Source organism: Equus quagga, chromosome 17, assembly GCF_021613505.1.
Source record: "Equus quagga isolate Etosha38 chromosome 17, UCLA_HA_Equagga_1.0, whole genome shotgun sequence".
NCBI lineage: Eukaryota > Metazoa > Chordata > Mammalia > Perissodactyla > Equidae > Equus > Equus quagga.
Genome location: NC_060283.1, coordinates 39250453 through 39270949, shown reverse-complemented (window position 1 = coordinate 39270949; position 20497 = coordinate 39250453). Strand labels below are relative to the sequence as shown.

Sequence of the window (20497 nt, the reverse complement as noted above, 5' to 3'; positions counted from 1 at the left end):
ATCTCTGGTTGGGAAAATCTCAAACCCAACCTGATTCCTCCAAATGGCTCTGGGGAACCGTATTTGTAGCAGAAGGTAGCCATCCTTCCCTCGTGCTCTGAAACCCCTTCCTGGAGAGTTGGCTCCATCCTCAGCCCTGGAAGGGGGGACCTTGCCTGCCACCGCCTCCAGCCCCAGGCCATAGCTGACCAAACAGAATGGACCTTTGACCCAGGAGGAATGAAGCCAGAGGCTGGGCTGGGGTGACTGGATTCCTTCGCTGGGAGATGAGAATTGAGATGGAGACGAGGCTGGTTAGCAGGAGGCCCTGGGCTGTGTCGGGGTGGGGAGCTGTTCTGAATTGGCCGGGACCAGCCAGGTGTGCAGCAGGGGCAGCAGGTCTGGAGAGAGACAGAGCAAAGCAGAAGAATGAGAGCCCAGGGAGGGAGAGAGGAAGAGGGCAGGGACGTGTGGCTTCCCCCTTTCCCATTCCTGGTTCCCAGCCCTCACAGGCCACAGTATTCATTTTGCCCTTCAGGATCTTATATTTTTCCACTAAAATCTCTTAAAATTTTTTGCTTATCCTTGCTTGACGGGATTCCTGTGTGTTACTTCCTGTGGCCCCAAGCTGGACTTCCCTGTTTGTGGCACATCTAGATTTTCAACACTCCAATGTAAGACATGAAGTTGGATAGGTCAGTTGCGTCCCTGTGTCCTCAGTGAGCTCCGTCCACTCACACGTTGAGACGGCACGGCTCTGTCCACACCATGCTAGGCGGTAGGTCATGAGACAGACATGGCTCCCTTGCTTGGGGCCCAAGAGAGCAGGCAGGATGGAATTTCCCGACAGCCCTCACCATCCCCACAGTGCCCCTCCTTTGGCTTCTCTGTTTCCTTCTGGAACGCTCTGTCATTTGTGCAGTGCTGGAAGCATTCAGTGCCTTTGTCCACCTCCTCGCGTGATCCTGGGGTCTCCCCGCAGGCTCTGAGGAAGGAGGGAGGTGACTCAGGCCAGCCCCTTCCCCAGAGCCAGGGGCAGAAAGGCCAGGATTTCTCTTTTGGTTTGTGAACAAGTTATTCAAGAGGGAGATTCTTTTAAAAAAACAAACAATAATGACAGAGATGTTGAGGTGCTGTGGTTTCTTTCAACTCTCTCATCTATAACATTCATAGAATTTGGATGAAACTACATAGTCCCCATTCTCCTTGCAGCTGTGTGGGGTCCAACCAGTGGCTGTGAGCTGGTTTTAGGAGACACGTCAGTTGAACATTCATAAAATTAATAGTTATGTGTCTTAGAAAAAATTCCAATTAACACATCGAAACTGTGACTTCATAGATATTAATGCTTAGGATAAAAATAAATAAGTTGAGAATTTAATTTAAAGCCAATCAGTAGAAAATATTAATAGCACAGGTGGTACATAAATATGTTAAAAACGGTAAATGTGGAAAGTAAGTGATTGACCTTCCAGAAACACTGAATGGAAATGACCGGGATGAACCAGACACCACACAGTTCATTTTTGTCCTAAACTAAGGCTTCCTCACCTCTGTATGCCAACGCTTCTCAAAATATGGTCAACTTCCAGCAGCGGCGGCATTGGCAGCTTTTAAGAAATGCAGATTCTTGGGCCCCCCTGAGACTGACTCATGTAGAGGCCCTGGGGGGTGGAGTGGGCCAGCCCTGCCGTGTTGTAACAAGGGTCCAAGGCTTTCACGAAGACTCCAAAAGGGTAAAGAGCCACTGCTTTCTCAAGTTCCTGCCATCCCATCCCTGAAGCTTGCTTGCTTGTGTTCGTGAATCCATACTCTTTAATCATAAATAACCCAAAGCCTGCCAGGTTGGCAGAGCATATCCAAGGCATACAGAAGGGCTCTGGTGGGTGTTTGGGGCCTCCTCACACCAAGGAGATCCTCCAGGACCCAGCTAGGGGCTGCCCCGGTGTGCTGCCCAACTCCCAGACCACAGCAACACTGGGCGCTCTCTTACCAGAGCCTGCATCCCTGTGTGTTTCTGATCCTTCCTGAATCCAAGCTTCTCCCGACTCGGCCTCTCCTCTCAGCCTCTCCTCTCAGCCCTCCTGACTGGGCTCCAGCCTGGCTTTCAGCTCACACTGACCCTCGGGTGCATGTCTGCGGCCCCACCTGGTGCCAGCCCTGCCTTGCCCTCCTGCTCCTCCATGTGCTGTCCTCTAGGGTCTGGCTCATTCCTGGGGGCCTGAGAAGCCTGTCCACGCACAGTCCACCCCCAGTGAAGTCCACGGAGACTTCTGTTCATCCACTGAGCCCTTCCTCTATCCAGCAAATACTCACTGCGCGTGCACATGCCCCGTGCCAGCCCGGGGATGCAAAGATGCAAGGGCTCAGCCCAGGGGCGAGGGTCAAGCGGACCAGACCGTCACAATAGGAAGAGCACGGGCCCCATTGAGGTCTCCTTGGGCTACAGGGGACTAGGCCCCCACCCAAGACCCCCTGTGGGGTGCTCTGATCCCCTGGAATTTGGCACAACTGTGGATGCTCAAATCATGTTTACCCAATGTCTGAGGTCTTGCCCCAGGCTGGGGTTGCTGCTCCAGCTTGGCCCCTGCTGTGCGCCCACCCACCCCCGAGTTCCCTTTTGTTCCAACAACCCAGGATTTAATGTATGTTGACGTTTTATGACCTCATCCGGGGGAGGGCAGACAGATGTCACAGTCCATTCACAGTCACTGTGCAAGACAGGCCAGCAGCCCACCTTCATTTCTCTGGCGAGTGCCCCCTGTGCTCTCTGCAGTGACCACATCTGCCTTCTCCGGATCCCCATCTGCCTGCCTGCCTCTGCCCCGCCGGCCTTGTCTCAAACAGCAGACGAGAGCTCTGTACCCGTGCCCTCTGCCATCCTGCCTGCCCCTGCCGTCCTCTTCCTTCCTCCTCAGGGCTCTGCACCCCCCACCCTCGCCTTCCCCAGGACCCCTCCCTGCTACCCCCGTTCCACTCCCACCTTCTCATCTCTCCTGGCATCTTCACATCTGAGCATGCCATTGGAAGAGCCACAACCTTCTCTTGAGGCCGCTTCCCCTCCAGCGCTGTTTCCCTCCTCCCTCGCTCGTCCTGGGGTCTTGACACTCAAGGCCCATCTACGTGAGGATGTGCCCTTCTGTCCCCGGAACCTGCACAACCCTCCAGGGACCAGGACCCTCTTCTCCTTCTAGACTCTAGTGGAGGATGCTCATCTGGACTCTTAGGGCTGAAAAATGAGGGAATTGACAGAAACCCCAGGAAATGCCCAAACCTTGTCCTTTGAAGTACAACGTCAATTGCACCATGTCATCCCCCTGCTTAGAAGTCTTAGAAGGCTTAGGGTAAAACCCAGTTCCCTACCCCATTCTCATCCGGCCCCACCTTCCCCTCTCTGTCTCCGCACCCCCCTCCCATGCTGTTTACGAGGCTGGGCCTCACCTTGGTTTCTCTTCCGTGGTTCTGCCCAGGGGTCTCTCCTTAGGGCTGTGTGGACGTTGGGCTGACACAGGCTTTCTCCCAGCCCCTTTCCCAAAACCTGGAGTCACTCATTGAATTATTTTTATGGAGCATTTCCTGTGGGCCGGGTGCTGGATGTCAGCTCCCACCTGGGAGCATGAGCTGCCCCTGGACCCCCAGGACCCAGACGCCTCCCCGAGTCCCAGCCACTCTGCCTCACCTCTTCCACCTGCTCCCGGGACTGGGGCTGCTGCCGCCTCACCCCTCACACACTAAGTCTCTCTAGCCGGCTCACTTTTTCCAGGCTCTCGTCCCCCAGACCCAAGTGGATGTGATTCCTCCAGGCAGAGCAGGGCCCGTGGGGGTGAGACACAGGCTCAGACCAACGCCAGGCGGAAGGACTCCCAGGCCCTCTCACTAAGGTGAGAGTGGTGGCCCAAGGAACGTCTCAGGGCCAGCCCCTCGGACTTCGGCCCCACAGATGAAGGCTCAGGTGGTTTGTGATGGGAGACACCCCTTTCCATTTGCAGCCCCATCATCCTCTGGGGGAGCTGGAAAGGGCTGGTCTCTCTCATTTTAAAGATGAGGAAGCAGAGACTGCACCAGCAGACCTGCTCAGGGTCACACAGAGAAGGCGTGCCTTTTTCCTGTGTTCCCAAGCGTCTGTCTGCATGCAAAGCCTTCCTCCCCACTGGGAATGGCAGGCCAGGTGAACATGGACCACCTTTTCCTAGTCCTTTGCCATGACAGACATTACTAATCAATAGTGGCACTCTTCACCTTTAGACCTAGATTTGGCCTTGTTCTCAATAGATTCTCTGGGTAGCCATTAGCATGGCTCAGAGCCAACACGTGGATGGCTCCTATCTGCCGCTTCTGGGAGACTGGCCAATAAGCTGGTCAGCCCTTGGACTGCCAGAACCGTGCACTAGATTTCCTTATCATCCCGGGGCTGATGGGCAAACCCTGTCAGCCTGGCCTGAACCTGCAGGCTTCCCCCTCCCCCATCCCCATGCTGTTCCCTGGAGTGCCCGTCACGGGGCTCAGAGTGTCCTGTGGTTACAGCAGGGTCAGCTGGAGCTGGCAAGACAGCTCCTTAGATGTGTCTCCGAGTAGGGGCTGGAGTAAGGGAGCAGTGCCCATCGGGCCGTCCCTACACACCATAGGCACAGCCCCGGAATCAGGGGGAAGCAGGCACACCGCCATGTGCTTCCGTCCAGCTTCTCAGTGGGGAGGTACAGCTTTCCTGACCCCGGACGGCTCCTCCAAGGTTCGAATGACCATGTGCTTCCACCACACCCCCTTCTCTGAAAGAGCTAAACCCAGAGGTGCCACAGAACAACCTATTTGGGCCTCGGACTGCTTGGGGCTGGGCAGAAACACCCTTTTGGCGTGTTCAGATGGGCTGGGGAGGGCAGGGTCTCAGATATAAGCACTGGGACTACCAGGGAGTTTCAACAAAAACAGCAGACGCATTGATCCAGCGTTTGTCAACCAAACTTAAAAAATACATATCTATATAAACATGAACATTATGTGAAGCTCCTTGCAAACCATCTATATGGCACGTTACATCTTACTTTTGATTACATGGCTCTAGCAATTTAAAAAAATCTCAGAAAGTCATCTGTTGCTTCCAAACGTGTCAAAGATGTATTTAAGGAAACTCTGGCATCTCTTTGTGGTTCCATGAACAATGCCCCTCCCGCCCAACATGTTCACATCCCAATACCTGGGACCCGGGACTGCATTACCTTATATGGCAAAAGGAACTTAGCAGATGTGATGAAGTCAAGGATTTTGAGATGAGGAGATTATCCTGAACTGTCCGGGTGGGTTCGATGTAATCACAAGGGTCCTTGTAAGAGGGAGGCAGGAGGGTCAGAGAGAGAATTCAAGGTGCCGTGCCCAGCTGCTGGCTTTGCAGATGGAGGACGAGGCCACGAGGCGAGGAATGTGGGCGGCCTCTAGAAGCTGGAAAAGGCAAGGGACAGATTCTCCCAGAGCCACCAGAAGGACTGCAGCCCTTCTCACACCTAGAAGTCAGCCCAGTGAGACCCACCGCGGACCTGTGTCTTCCAGAACTGTAAGATGATGCATTTGTGCTGTTTCAAGGTGCTAAGTGTGTGGTCATCTGTTACAGCTGCCATAGAAAGCTCATACACTCTTCTTATAGGTGGAACCTAAATCTCTGAGGTTCGTCCATCACGGATTTCCTCCAATGCCTTCCATATCAGCATTTACCAAACTAATTTCTTAAAAATTTTGAGCATCAGGGTTTTGCCAGGGAAAAATGCCTACACTTATCAAGAAATATTATTCACTGGAGGGAAATAACCTTTGGGTCCAAAGCGTTGACACCTCAGGGGGACTCTGGCGGGTGTACAGTCTTGCCAGCTGATGGCAGGCAGACCTGAATGGTGCCATTGAAGGAAGGGAATTTTCCAAAGTTGGCCAGGCTCAGGGCAGTTGGAGCAGTTGAGGGAACCCTTCAAAGGACACCAGTTCTCTTTATGTTTGAGGGTTCTCGTGTACACAGTCGCGTTTAGTGCTCAATTCTCTAACTATGGGAACTGATCAATTCTTGCCCTGTTGCTTGAAGTCACCTTTGATATCGGAAATAAGGATCTGTTTTCTTTCTCAAGGTCTATCGCGATAATAGCTACAATTCATGAATGCCAAGTGCTTTATAGTCATCATCTCATGGAGCACTCAGATCTGCCCTTGTCCCACGTCCCCCATTTTTACAGAAGAGGGCATGGAAAGTTCAGAGAGGTTAACTGACTCTGCCAAGGTCACACAGCCAGCAAGTGGTAGAGACAGCCTGGCTCTGGCACAGCGGTTAAGAGCATGATTTCTAAACTATTTCTCAGCATCTTTAATTTAGAACATCCTAACTTAAAGTGAACAGCCTTTCCTGAGCAAACAGCCTGGTAAGATTATAGAGAATTCAGAGAGGGATAAAAGTAGACAGTGACCCAGCCTGAGGCCAGGCAGTTACAAGAGGGCCACGTTGGCCTCCACAGCCTGTGCTTGTAGTTGAAAGACGCTGTACATCCACTCATGCTACTTTATTTTGGCAATTTCTGGGATATTTTGCCAATGAATACACAAATCAGCTATGTTTTTTTAAACATAGCCTATGTGGACACCTAGATTGGGCATCAAGATGGCTTCATCTTGACCCCGAGCTAGAATCTGTCCACGTCTTACCCTTGACTTAGAACCCAAGTTGGCCAACTACAAGTGGCTTTGATCTTGACTCCTGTTCCAAAGAGACCAGAAAACCACAGACAGAAAGTTCCAGGCAACTGCTCTGACATCTCAGTCAACAGGAAAAATGGTCCACGTGCCAGATGCCTTTTAATTCAGAAACAAGGAACCTTAAAATCATCTTCAAGTTCAAAGCTAACTTCCTAAAAAGGAGCTTGGCAGAGAAGAAGGCTTTCCTCCAGCATTCAAGAATCCACCGAGGGATGTTTTTATCACTCAAACGAGAGCAAAAAATATCTTTATAGATGTACTCACGTTAAGGAGTGTGCTTACGTCTATAGAGCATCGTGAAAAACAAAGCCCGTTACGCCAGGGTTTTATAAACTTAAAATACTTGGAAGTTTTTCGTCCCATTAGTGGGATTTCATGGGAATCTGTTTTGGCTTGGGAACCCCATATGAATCAGCTGTGGATAGGACATCGAGTTTTCTTTATCTACTTATTTGGACAGTAACAAAGGGGGCGGAGGCAGCTGAGGAGCCTGGAAAGAAAGTGGGGAGCTTGGGAGAGGGGAATGGGGTTTGTCCATCTTTTCACCTCTTATCACTGCTGGCCCAGGGTGGGCGTGCAGCAAATATTTACTGACTGGCTGAATGAGGTGTCCTCTCAGGAGTCAGTCTACAAGGAGCTGACTATGACAGTGGACTGAAATTCTGCGACAAGCACGTCGTAATAACTTGTACGTGGGATTGAGCAATGCTCCCCGAGTCAGACACTCTGGACTGACCCTTGTCACTCCCTGATAGGACCTGGGGGTCAAGGTCCTCACGCCCAGCTTGCCTTCCTTCCTTATCCTGGCTGGTCTCTGCCCCAGTGGCTCCCAGGCTTCTCCGAGCCTTTTAAGGCACCATCCAAGCTACTTGTCTTCTGGCGAGTGTGTGTTTTGAAGGGTTTGTCTGTGATAGGAAACATACTAATTAAATAATAATGAGTCAGCGCGTCATTTTTAAACTCATCAAAGACCTGTATAAGTCACAGTCGGAGCTTCTAGCTGTGGGAGACACCAGTGCTGGTGCATAAACCTCAGCCGACAGTGAAGGTGACTCGGGTAAAGCTGGAGTATGGAAGTGAGGGGTGAGTGCCCGATGAGACACGTTGGCCATTCAGACCCCCTCTGTGATCTCTGGGAGCCTCTTGGGTCCAGACATCGCGGATTGGGGCCACCTCTCTCCACCTTGCCTCTGTTCCAGCAAACCTGCCCCACCAGCATCCTTTAAACAGGCTTCATGCTTTGCCAAGTCTATGCCTCTGCTTCTGCCATCCCCATCGCCTGCAGGGCTCCTGTTCTGTGCCCCACTCGTGGAGGGAGCCTCTAACTGGGCCCTGGCCCTGGGGCCTTAGGGTTCCAGTTTTCTTCTGCTAGCCTGAGTGTCCCACCCTCATCCCCCCTGTGCCCCCAGCCGCTCTTCAAACCCTCACCTGCCCAAGGTGCTTGGCAATTATTTAATGAAGGAATAAAGGAAGGAATTTTGCTGTTCCCAGGTGGTGCTGGGGGCAACCTCAGAGCATCAGAACTGACTCCTTACTTAGGGAGGCAACGGGCTCACAAAGGTGGGGAAAGGGCCCCGTCCTGGGCGATGGGATGTCTTGTTTAGGGCTGGTGGGCTCACTGGCCGCTGAGATAAACAGTGGCTCTGGTGTCCGCAGTGGGGCCAGAAGGGTGCGGCCATTAGATTTGACTTCCTGCTCCGAGCCTCTGGGCTGGTTCACCCTCTGGTGTCTGCTTCCTAGGCTGCCCTTGCCAAGGCCAGACAGATCACCCACAGGCCAGGGGAAGTTCTCAAAATAATTGTCTCTCTCCATCTCTGGCCGCCGGGGCAGGAAGCTGTGGCCTCTCGCTGTCATTGGTGTCATCCTTGCCTCTCCTGCAGGCAGCCCCTCCAAGGGAGGAGTTTCCAAGACTATTTGGATTCCGGGGGGCGGGTTGAGAGTGGAGTGGAGAGAGATGGTCTATTGTCTTCTTTCATGGGCCAGAAAGCTTAAGATACCCACGGAGATGCTAGTTTCTCCAGAAGGCTAAGCAGTGGCAAGGCAGCCGGAGATGTGGCAGGAAGGATAAGGACACAGAAAATCCAAGTGGAAAAATGGGGAGGAAGACAAAGATGTGACAAAGGGGGTTGGAACATTCCCACCAGTGGTCTTACTGCATTAACACAAGTATTTTTCCAAATGGCTAAAACATGTGGGGAATCGACAGAACACTGCAAGCCATTGAAATGAAAGGAACCCTAAGCCCCAGTTCCATTTGGCCAGTGACTGTGTGAACAGCCCAAATCTTAAGTCAAAATAGAAGAAAAGAACTTCCCACCACCACATCTAAAAACAGTGTCCCAGGCTTTTGAGTCACACCACGCTTTGGCTCGATGCCAGCCAGGTGCCCAAGTCCGGAAGGTTCTGAGGGGCGGGGCCTTTTGTCCTTTTGCGATGGGACCCTGAGCTCCAGGGGGCAATGGCAGCATTGCAGTGAGGTGTCCCTTCACGGCTGTGATTTCCGTTCCCCAAGTGTGCTTCCTGAGATTTGAGCCCAGGGCACGCAGTAATCACATTTCATTTAGCACTTCACAGTGTACATAGACATTTATGATCAGGGCTGGTGCCGTGGGCATGTGACCTGTGCAGTCATACAGGCTCTCACTTGGTTTAAACCTCTGCTGTTGTCTTTCTTAATTATTTTTAAATTCTGGGTTTTTTTTAAAGAGTGGCTCTTGAGCTAACATCTTCGGTTTTTTTTCCCTCTTCTCCCCAAAGCCCCCCAGTACATAGTTGTATATTCTAGTTGTGAGTCCTTCTGGTTGTGTTATGTGAGACGCTACCTCAGCATGGCCTGATGAGCGATGCCATGTCTGTGCCCAGGATCCAAACTGGTGAAACCCCAGGCTGCTGAAGCGGAGCGTGCAAATTTAACCACTCAGCCACGGGGCTGGCCCCTTAAAATTCTTAACTCTTGAAATTCTTAATAATTTTTGCACAAAGGACCCCAAATATTCATTTAGCATGGGGGCCTGCAAATTATCTAGCCAGCCCTGTTTGTTATCTCACTTGCCCCCATAGCCATCACAGGAGAGGAGCCCAGAAGGAATCCTTACCCCAATTCACAGATGGTGAAACTGAGTCCCAGCGGGGAAAGTGTGGAAGGCAAGACTAGACTCTATCTTGCCAGTGAAATCGGCGGCTGTCTTCTCTCTTGGAGCTCTTTCTCAATGAATGGTGGTCTCTTTTCCCTTCACACACCTGCCTGGGGTCTTTCCAATCCTCCCCTGGCTGCAACCTCCATTCCATCTCTTGCTTCATCTCATTTCATTAAAAAAATACCGAAACCATTTGCTCACCTGCCACAGAGGAGCTCCTGGGGGTGGGGCCCCTCAACGGCCCTTCCTCTCCTGTCCGCTGTCCCGTCCGGGGCCTCAGAGGAGGCCAGTGTGTCCCCAGCAAGATTTGCACACCTTCTGCTCTGTCCCAGGGAGCCCGCCGCCAAACGCTGTGTCCTCTCCTGGAAAAGGCTCCCTGGGAAGCGTTTCTGACCTTCAGACCCGCCTCTGCCTGGTGCTGGCCCCATGCCCGTGACAGTCACTTCCTGGCTGGGTGTTTACCTTCCTGGGCTCCATGGGGCCAGCCAGGTAGGTGGCCACAGACCTGACCCAGAGGTCGTGTAGAAGGGGAGGGTGCTAGCCACGGTAGGCTGGGAAGAGCGCACTGCACCCTGGTTTAAGGTAACCCAGATGGCCCCTCAGCACACCGGATCCTCCTGCCCTTGGTAATGGCCAGGCAGCCACATAGCACTCAAATCTGAGGCTCGGGAAGGCCCTTGGGGTCCTCTAGGGTTCCATTCACTTCCTGCACGTGGCCACCTGGCCTCAGCCTGATCACTTCCTGCTACGGGACCCTCGCTGCTTTGGGACGGAATTGCTCCTCTATTATTTCTATTATTATCATTACTGCTAACAGCTACCTTCCATTCAGTGACAGGCACTGTGCCTAGTACTTTACATAATCGCTTCATGTAATCCTTGTGTTATCTCTATGAGCACAGAATTATGCCCATTTTAAAGATGCAGAAACAGAGGCTCAGAGAAGTTGATCATCTTGCCCAAAGCCACACAGCTAGTAAGTTGGGGATCCAGGATTCAAAAACAGGCCAGTTGGTACCAAAACCTGGCCTCTTAACCACTACCATCATTTTCCAGGTTTAATTGCCAGAATGTCCATTTTTATGTTAAATTCAAATCAGCCATTGTATTAGCTATCTATTGCTGGCAACAGATTAGCCCAAAACACAGTGGCTCAAAACAACCCACATTTGTTGTCTCATAGTTCTGTGAGTTAGGAATCTGGGCACGGCTTAACTGGATTCTCTGCTCAGGGTCTCTCACGGGCTGCAATCAAGATGCCGGCGGGGCTGGGATCCTACCTCAGAGCCCCACGGAGAAGGAGCTCCTTCCACGCGGACGAGGTTGTTGGTAGCAGGCAGTTCCTGTAGGCTGTTGGACTGAGGGCCTCAGCCCCTTGCTGACTGTTGGTCCAAGGTCACTCCGTGGGCCTCTCCACTATGACAGCTTGTCACCAATGTGTGCAACAGAGATACTCCAGGAAGATGGAAGTCCCCATCTTCCGTAATCTACTCACGGAAGTAACGTCCCATCACTTTGCAGTATTCTACTCATTAGGAGGGAGTCATCAGGTACAGCCTACACTCAAAGGTAGGGGATTGCACAAAGGTGAGAATACCAGGAGCTAGGGATCAGTGAGGGCTACTTTTGAAAGCTGTCTACCACAGCCATCTGATTGCCATAAAACATTGGTTTCAGTTCTGCCTCTGAAAGCCAGATAGGAACAGTCTCTTATGCATCCATCCATCATCCATCCATCATCCATCCATCCATCCATCCATCATCCATCCATCATCCATCCATCATCCATCCATCATCCATCCATCCATCCATCATCCATCCATCATCCATCCATCCATCCATCTATCCATCCATCCATCATCCATCCATCCATCCTTCCACCCATCCGTCCATCCATCCTTCCATCCATCCATCATCTATCCATCCATCTATCCATCCCTTCATTCATTCAACATATATTTGATCAGGACACTATAAGCCAGACCCCACATTAGGCTCAGAAGATACTTGAATAAATTCAATTATTCCCTCTTCCCCACATGGTTCCTCACCATCAAAGGCTCTCAATAAAGCTTTCACAGATGTGGGGTTTGGGGAGGTGTCTACTGAATGTTCTATTTTTCAGGGGCGTCAGTTCTCTTTCCTTTAACTGGTCCTCATATGCCACATTTCTGAGATTCCTTATCCTCCTGCTCACTCTCTTTTCATCATCTCACTTATTTATAAAACCTATTTCAAGCACCTCCTAAGTGCAAAGGGTTATGGTAGCCTGTGCACGCACATGCATGTGTGAGTGTGTGTTTGTGTACAGGGTTACATTGTTCACGCATCACTCAACGACGGGGATACGTTCTGAGAAGCGCGTCATTAGGCAACTTCGTCGTTGTGCAAACATCACAGAGTGCACTTACACAACCTAGATGGTATAGCCTACTACACACCTAAGGTACATGGTTCAGCCTATTGCTCCTGGGCTACAAACCTGTACAGCATGTTACAGTACTGAATACTGTAGGCAACTGCAACACAGTGGTAAGTATTTGTGTATCTAAACAAAGAAAAGGTACAGTAAAAATGCAGTATAAAAGAGAAAAAATGCTACAGTGTATAGGGCACTTACCACGAGGAGGCTACAGGACTGGAAGCTGCTCTGGGTGAGTCGGTGAGCGAGCGGTGCGTAAATGTGAGGGCAAGGACACTGCTGTAACTACCGTCGGCTTTACAAACACTGCACTGGTGAGGCTAAATTTATAAAAAATATTTTTCTTTCTTCAGTAATAAATTAACTTTAGCTTATTGTAACTTTCTTACCTTATAAACTTTTTTAGCTTTTTGACTCTTTTGTAATGACACTTAGCTTAAAACACAAACATATTGCAGCTATACAAGAATATTTTATCTTTGTATCCTTATTCTATAAGCTTTTTTCTATTTTTAAATATTTTTGCTTTTTACCTTTTAAACTTTTTTGTTAAAAACAAAGATACACAGGGGCCTGCCCCGTGGCCGAGTGGTTAAGTTCACGCGCTCTGCTGCAGGCGGCCCAGTGTTTCGTCGGTTCGATTCCTGGGCGCAGACATGGCACCACTCGTCCAGCCATGCTGAGGCGGCGTCCCACATGCCACAACTAGAAGGAGCTACAACTAAAAATATACAACTATGTACCGGGGGGCTTTGGGAGAAAAAAAGGAAAAATAAAATCTTTAAAAAAAAACAAAGACACACACACGCATTAACCTAGGCCTGCACAGGGTCAGGATCATCAGTATCACTGTCTTCCACTCCACATCTCGTCCCACTGGAAGGTCTTCAGGAGCAATGACACGCATGGAGCTGTCATCTCCTATGATGACAAGGGCTTCTTCTGGAATACCTCCTGAAGGACCTGCCTGAGGCTATTCATGAGGAAGTGTCACTCTTTTCAGAAATATGTCCATGGTGGTTTGCTTGGTTTCTTTTTTTCATCACAGAGTTGCTTATAAGCAGATAATGCACCATGAACATTCCTCTCTATTGATGATAACCTTTCGGGGTTGGGGGTCCATGTTTTCAAGCTTTTTAAGGAGCTTGTTGAGGTCTGCAGAAGCTTCTGCTAAACCCTCCACTGTGAATTTTCTTGGGGGTTCTTATTTTTCTTCTCCTGCAGTTGCCTCTTCTTCAGCTGTGCATTCCTGTTCCAGTTCCAACAAGTCCTCATTAGTAAATTCCTCAGGAACCCCCTCTAGGGGCTCCTCAATGTCATCCTCGTCCACACCCGGGTTGAAGGTGTCTGCCATCTCAACCTCAGCCTTGTTGACTTTTGCAACCTCTACATCCTTGGCAGGTCATTTGAAGTCATGATGAGCCTCTTGAGTATCTTCTTCCAGATGCCATCCATACACTCCTTGGTGACATCACTACAAGCCCAAGCAAGGTTCCTGATGTGGTGACAGATGTTGTAATCTTTCCGTAATTGCATCAGTGTCTTCCTTATTTGTGGCAATAGCCTGGGCAAAGGTCCTCCTCAGGCGGTAGCAGGCCTTAGAAGTTTTTATAACACCTCAATCCATTGGTTGGATCAAAGAAGTGGTGTTTGGAGGGAGAAATGCCGCTTTGATATTCAGATGATCACCAATAAAAGGAGGATGTCTGGGAGCATTATCAACAATAAGCTAAATCTTGAAAGCTACGTTATTCTTGAAGCAGTACTTCATTTTGCGGGCACAGCAATTCAGGAGGGCACCTTGGAAGAGGAGCTGAGTCATCCATGACTTCTTATTGCCCCTTTAATACACTGACAATGTGTGCCTCTTGCTATGCTTGAAGGCCCTGGGGTTCTCACTGTGCCAGATCACAAAGGGTGTCAATTTGTCGCCTGCAACATTACCCCCAAGCGGGAGAGTTATCCTGTCCTCAAAAGCCTTGAAACCCACATTGACTTGGCCTCCTTATGGATGAAAGTCCTTTCAGGCATCCATTTCCAGAAAAGGGAGGTTCTATGCATATTGAATATTTGCTCTGACAGTAATTTTCCTCCACCATCAGCTTATCTAGAGTTTCCAACAATTCTTCAGCTGCCTCCACATCAGCGCTCGAAGACTCACCCTTCACTTTCACATGGTGTGATGAATAATGACTCTGGAATCACATAAACCACCCAGAGCTAGCAGTAAACTCAACATCATAGGCGGGGGCAGCCTTTTCTTTCAACATCGCAAACCAACTTTTTGCTGTGGCCATGATCCTCATGGTGCTGAGAGGGACACCTGTGTGTGGTCTTCAGTCTTGGTCATTAGAAGTTTCTCCACGTCTGCCACAGGCCCTTTTCTACTTTTTGCTAGTCTTGTTGCCTTCAATGAAGCGGACCCTTTAACAGCTTCCGTCCCTTTGTTCTTGTTCTTCAAGATTGTAGCTAGGATGGAATGGGGCACGCCTGACTGGCGAGCAACAACCACCACTGCTTTTCCACCTTCATAGTCCTCAGTCACTTTTAATTTCATTTCCAGGTCAATCATTCAATGTGGCCTCTTAGTGGCAACATTAGCAGTGGATTCTGTATGCTTAGGGGCCATCATGAACAAAACAACAGGAGATTAAATCAAGCACAAGAGAAAATAGTGTAATCAAGAGACGCGGTAAACACAAGATGTATGAGGCTGCTTCTGGTGTAACATGACCTACTGTTTTACAGTTAACTTTTTTTTAATAAGTAGAAAGTGTACACTCTAAAATAACAGTAAAAAGTATAGTATAGTAAATACATACACCAGTAACATAGTCGTTATTATCATTATCAAGTATTGTGTGTGTAACTGAGTGTAATTGTATGTACTGTACTTTTATATGACTGGCAGAGCCCTAGGTTTGTTTACACCAGCATCACCACAAACACGTGAGTAACGTATTGGGCTACAACGGTAGGACTGCTATGACGTCACTAGGCAGTAGGGATTTTTCAGCTCCATTATAATCTTATGAGACCACAGTTGTTCATGAGGTCCGTTATTGACCAAAACGCCATGATGTGATGCATTCCTGCATCTGATGTTCTAGGCTGTCTTTCCCCCTTTCTCATTAGTAATTTTCCTGTCTCCTCTTAGCTTCTATGGGGAGCAGGGCCCACAGCTTTTTCTAGACACCCCTCTCCTGCCTCATATGCACAGAGCCCAGCTCAGGGCTGTGCCTGCAGGAAAGCAGCCTGTTGGTAGGGTGCCTGGTGGAGCGAGGGCGGTGGGGCAGAGCAGGAACTGGTTCCACGCTCTGGGTAGGCAGGCCGAGAAGGGACACAAGGGAAACATGGCCCTGGCCTCATCTTCCTGTGGCCCCATCTCCTCACCCTGCTCCCTAGGGCCCAAGGGCTGGGGGAGTGAACTCTGAGAAGAGGGTGATGGGGTCTTGGGATTGGCGTCTTGAGGTGCCCAGCGGATTCTTGGGGAGCTCGAAGTGTAAGTCTTTCGCATGGGAGACCATCCATTTGGCACATTTGTTGAGCATCTAATAGATGTAGATGCTGTGCCAGGCCCTGGGTACCATTGACAGCACCTCAAAAGTGAGGCTAATTTCCTTTCTTCTCCCCTCCATCTTACTGCTTCAGCATAGGCCCTCAGTCTCTCTTACTGGGACCAGCACAATGTCCTTGAAACAGGTCCCTGGCTTCAGTCTCTCCCAGTTGCTTCCAGTCCTTGCTGCTACATCCCACTCCCTCTGCCATGTGAACCTGCCAACACAGTCGTGATCTTGTCACTTTCTCACTCAAAAACATTTTACATAACCTCTGTGAACATCTCATGAGTGCTCTTCCAGGAATGTTCTATCTATACAGACTCTCTCTCTCTCTCTCTCTCTCTCTCTCTCCCCCCCCCCCCCCCCCGCCCCATACCTTTTGTTTTACTTAAGCAGGACCACAGCATGTACCGTTCTCTATCTATTGTCTTGGTTGTTTTCCAATTCAGCCCTTTTAAAAATCCTTCGTTCTTTTTAATGACCGTTTGCTGTTCTGCTGCAGGAATCTTCTTGGATAATACTGAGTGCCGTAGAGTGAATGCTTATGCCCCCTCAAAATTCTTATGTTGAAAATTAACCCCCAAAGCATTGATGTTAGGAGGTGGGGCCTGTGGGAAGTGATTCGGTCATGAGGGCGGAGCCTTCCAGTGGACCAGGAAGCGGGCTCTCATCAGACACCAAATCTGCTGGCACCTTGATCTTGGACTTCGCCTCCAGAACTGTGAGAAAGAAGTTTCTTTCTTCTTTTTTTTTTGAGGATGAAGTGCCACCTTTATTACAGATTAAAGCTCTTACATCTAGAGTAAAATGGGGTTGTTAATGGTCTTCCCACCAGGGGACCTGGCCCCCACAGCCTGAAGAAACCGAGGCAAACACATGGCTCTCAGGGCGGGAAGGTAGGGTCAGGCACCGGCCAATCAGGAATGGGGGGGTGGAGTCAGGTGGGAGCGTCAGCTCAGGTAGGTCCCACCCCAGGTAAGGAATTGCCAGCAATAGAAAGAAGAGCTCCCCAGGGACAGATGGGAGTGTATATCAGTGTGTGCTCCCGAGTGAGAGCACAAGGCCAGGTCGAGAGAGTTACTAAAAACGGTGAGCAGTGGCCCGAAACCAGTAAAAACCAACTGCTGGGAGAGAAATATTACCCGTTTTTAAAGATCTGAAACAAAGGACCTAACCCAGGGTGAAGAAGGCAGAGTCATCAGAAAGAAAGTGGTCTGGTGGGGACTGTGAGGAGCCGGTGCCCCATCTGAAGGGCAGCTGCTGCCCCCGTCTAGCCAATACTTGACATCAGGGAATGTGGGCTCAGGGTTGCCCCATTTTCCAATTTTTTTTAAGGTAAAAATCTGTATTTTTTGTTTAAATGTTGCCAGAACTCCCCCAAACACTGTGCATGCAGTTCAAAGCAATACCCTCAGAGGGCCACATCTGGCCTGCAGACCATGATTTCTGTGTGAGAAAGAAATTTCTGTTGCTTATAAGACCCTGAGTCTATGGTATTTTATTATGGCTGCCCAAATGGACTAAGACCCTGGGAAATCCCTTTGAAGGCCTGAGATGCCCTTGACCAGAAGCTTTTCTGATGTTTTCCAGGTGATAATTTTTGATAGATCATTAATAGACTTAATAATTGTAAATCAATTGTTTGAAACTGATTGTTATAATTGCGCATGGGCAGGAATTGGATATTCAAGAATAATAAGTTTAATTCATTATAAAAGAATTTCTTTTTCAGGTTATCTAACAACTTCCTGCATTGAGTTTGCTGTTGGGAGTGGCGAGAGGAGAGGAATTTAAATGTCTGAAGTTAAAAAAAATCATTGTGGTTATTTAAAACGTATATTTGGAATATATAAAAGGGATGGACTAGGACTGGTCAAGAAAAAGAACCGAGCAGAACCTGAATAATTAGCATAACATTTCTTGACCACCTCTGGGCCTGTCTCAGTTCTAAGCACTTTCCATGAATTAACTTGTTTAATCATCACTACAGTCTTATGATGAGGAAGCCAGACATATAGACGTTAAATAGCTTGCCGAAGGTTGGGTGAATTTTCCTGAACACAGAGAATGTTGAGTATATATATATATATATATATATATATATATATATATATATATGATATATCATATATGTGTAATATAAATATGCATTTGATCTCAAAAGTAAGACAAATAAATCTCCAGGTGCCGTACATGAATAGGTGATTCTTAGGCAATTCTTTATCCACCCTGGTGAGCTAGTTCTTTAGGGACCCTTACACACATACCTTGGGTATGTGTTTATTTTAAATTAACAGCTGTGGGGGAACAAAAATTGAAGCTTTGAACGTAAATACAACAGAAGTTTGAAGAAGGATTATGACTCAGAAGTAAAAAAATGTCCTAGACCATGGACAGAAATAGAAACACCTACAAGAAAATGGAGAACGAGCTGGGTTTGCACATGGGATCCAAGCTTTTGCCGCTCATGGAGTACAGAAACTCTAAGATATAATCTGAGGAAAAAAGTTGAGAAACCGTGAGCCTTTAAGACTTAGGTAGAGACAACTATGGGGTGGCATCCACAATCTGGGGTGCTAGTGGGAACACCTTCCCCACTACCCCCAAAAGATAATTCCCACTGAAGATGAGCTCACACACACAAATTATAAAACATTTGAAGGAGATTAATAGGAAGAACATAAATGAATATAAATTATTAAAACATGATCATGACAAATTATAAAACATTTGAGGAAGTCTGATATGAAGAAAAGCATCCCACAAAAATGGGAGAGTTGACACATGAGGAAATAGAAACAATGGAATAATATAAAGAGAGACTAAAGAAAAAATAAGTATGTTTAAGGTGCTTAAAGAGATGAAGGAAAATCTATAAAACAAGAATAGGCAATTATTTTTTTAAATTAAGACTTCATTTCTTTAGAGGGGTTTTAGGTTTGCAGCCAAACTGAAGGGAAGGTACAGAGATTTCCCATATACCCCCTGACCCTACACATGCAGAGCCTCCCCAATTATTAACATCATCCAGCAGACTGGTGCATTTATTACAACTGATGAAGCTACATTGACACATAATAATCACCCCAAGTCCATAGTTTACATTACGGTTCACTCTTGATGTTGTACATGCTATGGGTTTGGACAAATGTATAATGACATGTATCCACCATTATGGTACCGTACAGAGTATTTTCACTGCCCTAAAACCCTCTGTGCTTCATCTACTCATCTCTCCCTTCTTACTCCTTCACCCCTGGCAACCACTGATCTTTTTACTGTCTCTATAGTTCTGCCTTTTCCAGAATGTCAAGTAATTGGAAACATACAGTTTGTAGCCTTTTCAGACTGGCTTCTTGCACTTAGTAATAAGCATGTAAGTTTCCTCCATGTCTTTTCATAGCTTCATAGCTCATTTCTTTTTAGTGTTGAGGAAATTAATTTTTATAAAAGTAGATTCAAAGAAGAACTAAGTAGAAATTGCATAAATAAAAATATTGCATTAAAAAAAGATTAGCTAGTCACAATTCTAGATTTAGTGATTTGGAGGATATATCTGAGAAAATCACCCAGAAAGAAGCACCAGGAAGCAAAGAGATGGACACTGTGAAAAATAAGTCAAAGACATTTGGAGAACAAATCAAGAAAACCCAATATGCATTTAATAAGCTGTTCTGAAGGAGAGAATAGAAAGTGGAGGAGAAGCAACATTCAAAGAAGTAATGACTGAGAAATTTTCAGAACTGAAGAAAGGCACGAATTCTGAGTTTGCAAAAGCAGGGTGAGTCCTAGGCAAGGTAAATAAAAGTGAATTCAGGGACCGGCCCGGTGGCGCAGCGGTAAAGCTCGCACATTCCGCTTCTTGGCGGCCCTGGGTTCGCTGGTTCAGATCCCGAGTGTGGACATGGCACCACTTGGCATGCCATGCTGTGGTAGGCATCCCACATATAAAGTAGAGGAAGGTGGGCATGGATGTTAGCTCAGGGCCAGTCTTCCTGAGCAAAAAGAGGAGGATTGGCAGCAGTTAGCTCAGGGCTAATCATCCCCCACCCCCCAAAAAAGTGAATTCAACTTGGACGTTCCATAGTGGAATTGCAGAACACCAAAGATAAAGAAAAATCATGAAAGCCATCAGAGAGAAAATAGGTTACTTTCAAAGGAATAATTATCCTGGCAAGCCAGGCACTGTCCCGTCCATGTGGGTTCACCTCTCTGCTTCTTTCCTCACCTCCTCTGACTCAAACTGAGCACTCACTATGTGCCAGGCCCTGTGCTTTCTTGCTAGAATGTTCTGTCTCTGCTTTGTACATTTTACTTTTTTTCCCGGCCTAGCCCAGGTCATACACCTTCCTCCAGGAAGTCTTCCTGACTGCACCTGTTCTCACCACGTGCCCTTGCCCTAAATCACTGTCACCACCTCACTCTGCCCCCGTTACTGGGTCCCTGCCTTCACTGGCCTCCGTTCCTTGTATGTTGGTCTTTTTTCTCCCACATCAGTAATAAGCATGGAGAGCCCTGGGACCTCATCCGTGGTCTTTCTCTCCATCTCCTCCCCAGCTTAGCATGGTGCTGGCTACATAGGATGTGTTCGATGAATATTTTTGAACACTTAATCAATTGATCCTTTGGAGTCAAATGTAAGTTAAATTTGTCTGCTCAGTCAAGCCCATTTTTAG

At 48.3% G+C, this 20497-nt stretch overlaps 1 protein-coding gene across 2 annotated transcripts in view; it reads right to left on the bottom strand.

Moving 5' to 3' along the window:
- NGEF (neuronal guanine nucleotide exchange factor) overlaps positions 1-10176 on the bottom strand; it is a 105014-nt gene extending 94838 nt beyond the window's left edge. For both annotated transcript variants that reach the window (XM_046644989.1, XM_046644988.1), the window contains exon 1: positions 10041-10176. The gene's annotated coding sequence lies outside the window, so the exon portion shown is untranslated. The remainder of the gene's footprint in view (positions 1-10040) is intronic.
- Between the last annotated feature and the right edge of the window lie 10321 nt (positions 10177-20497).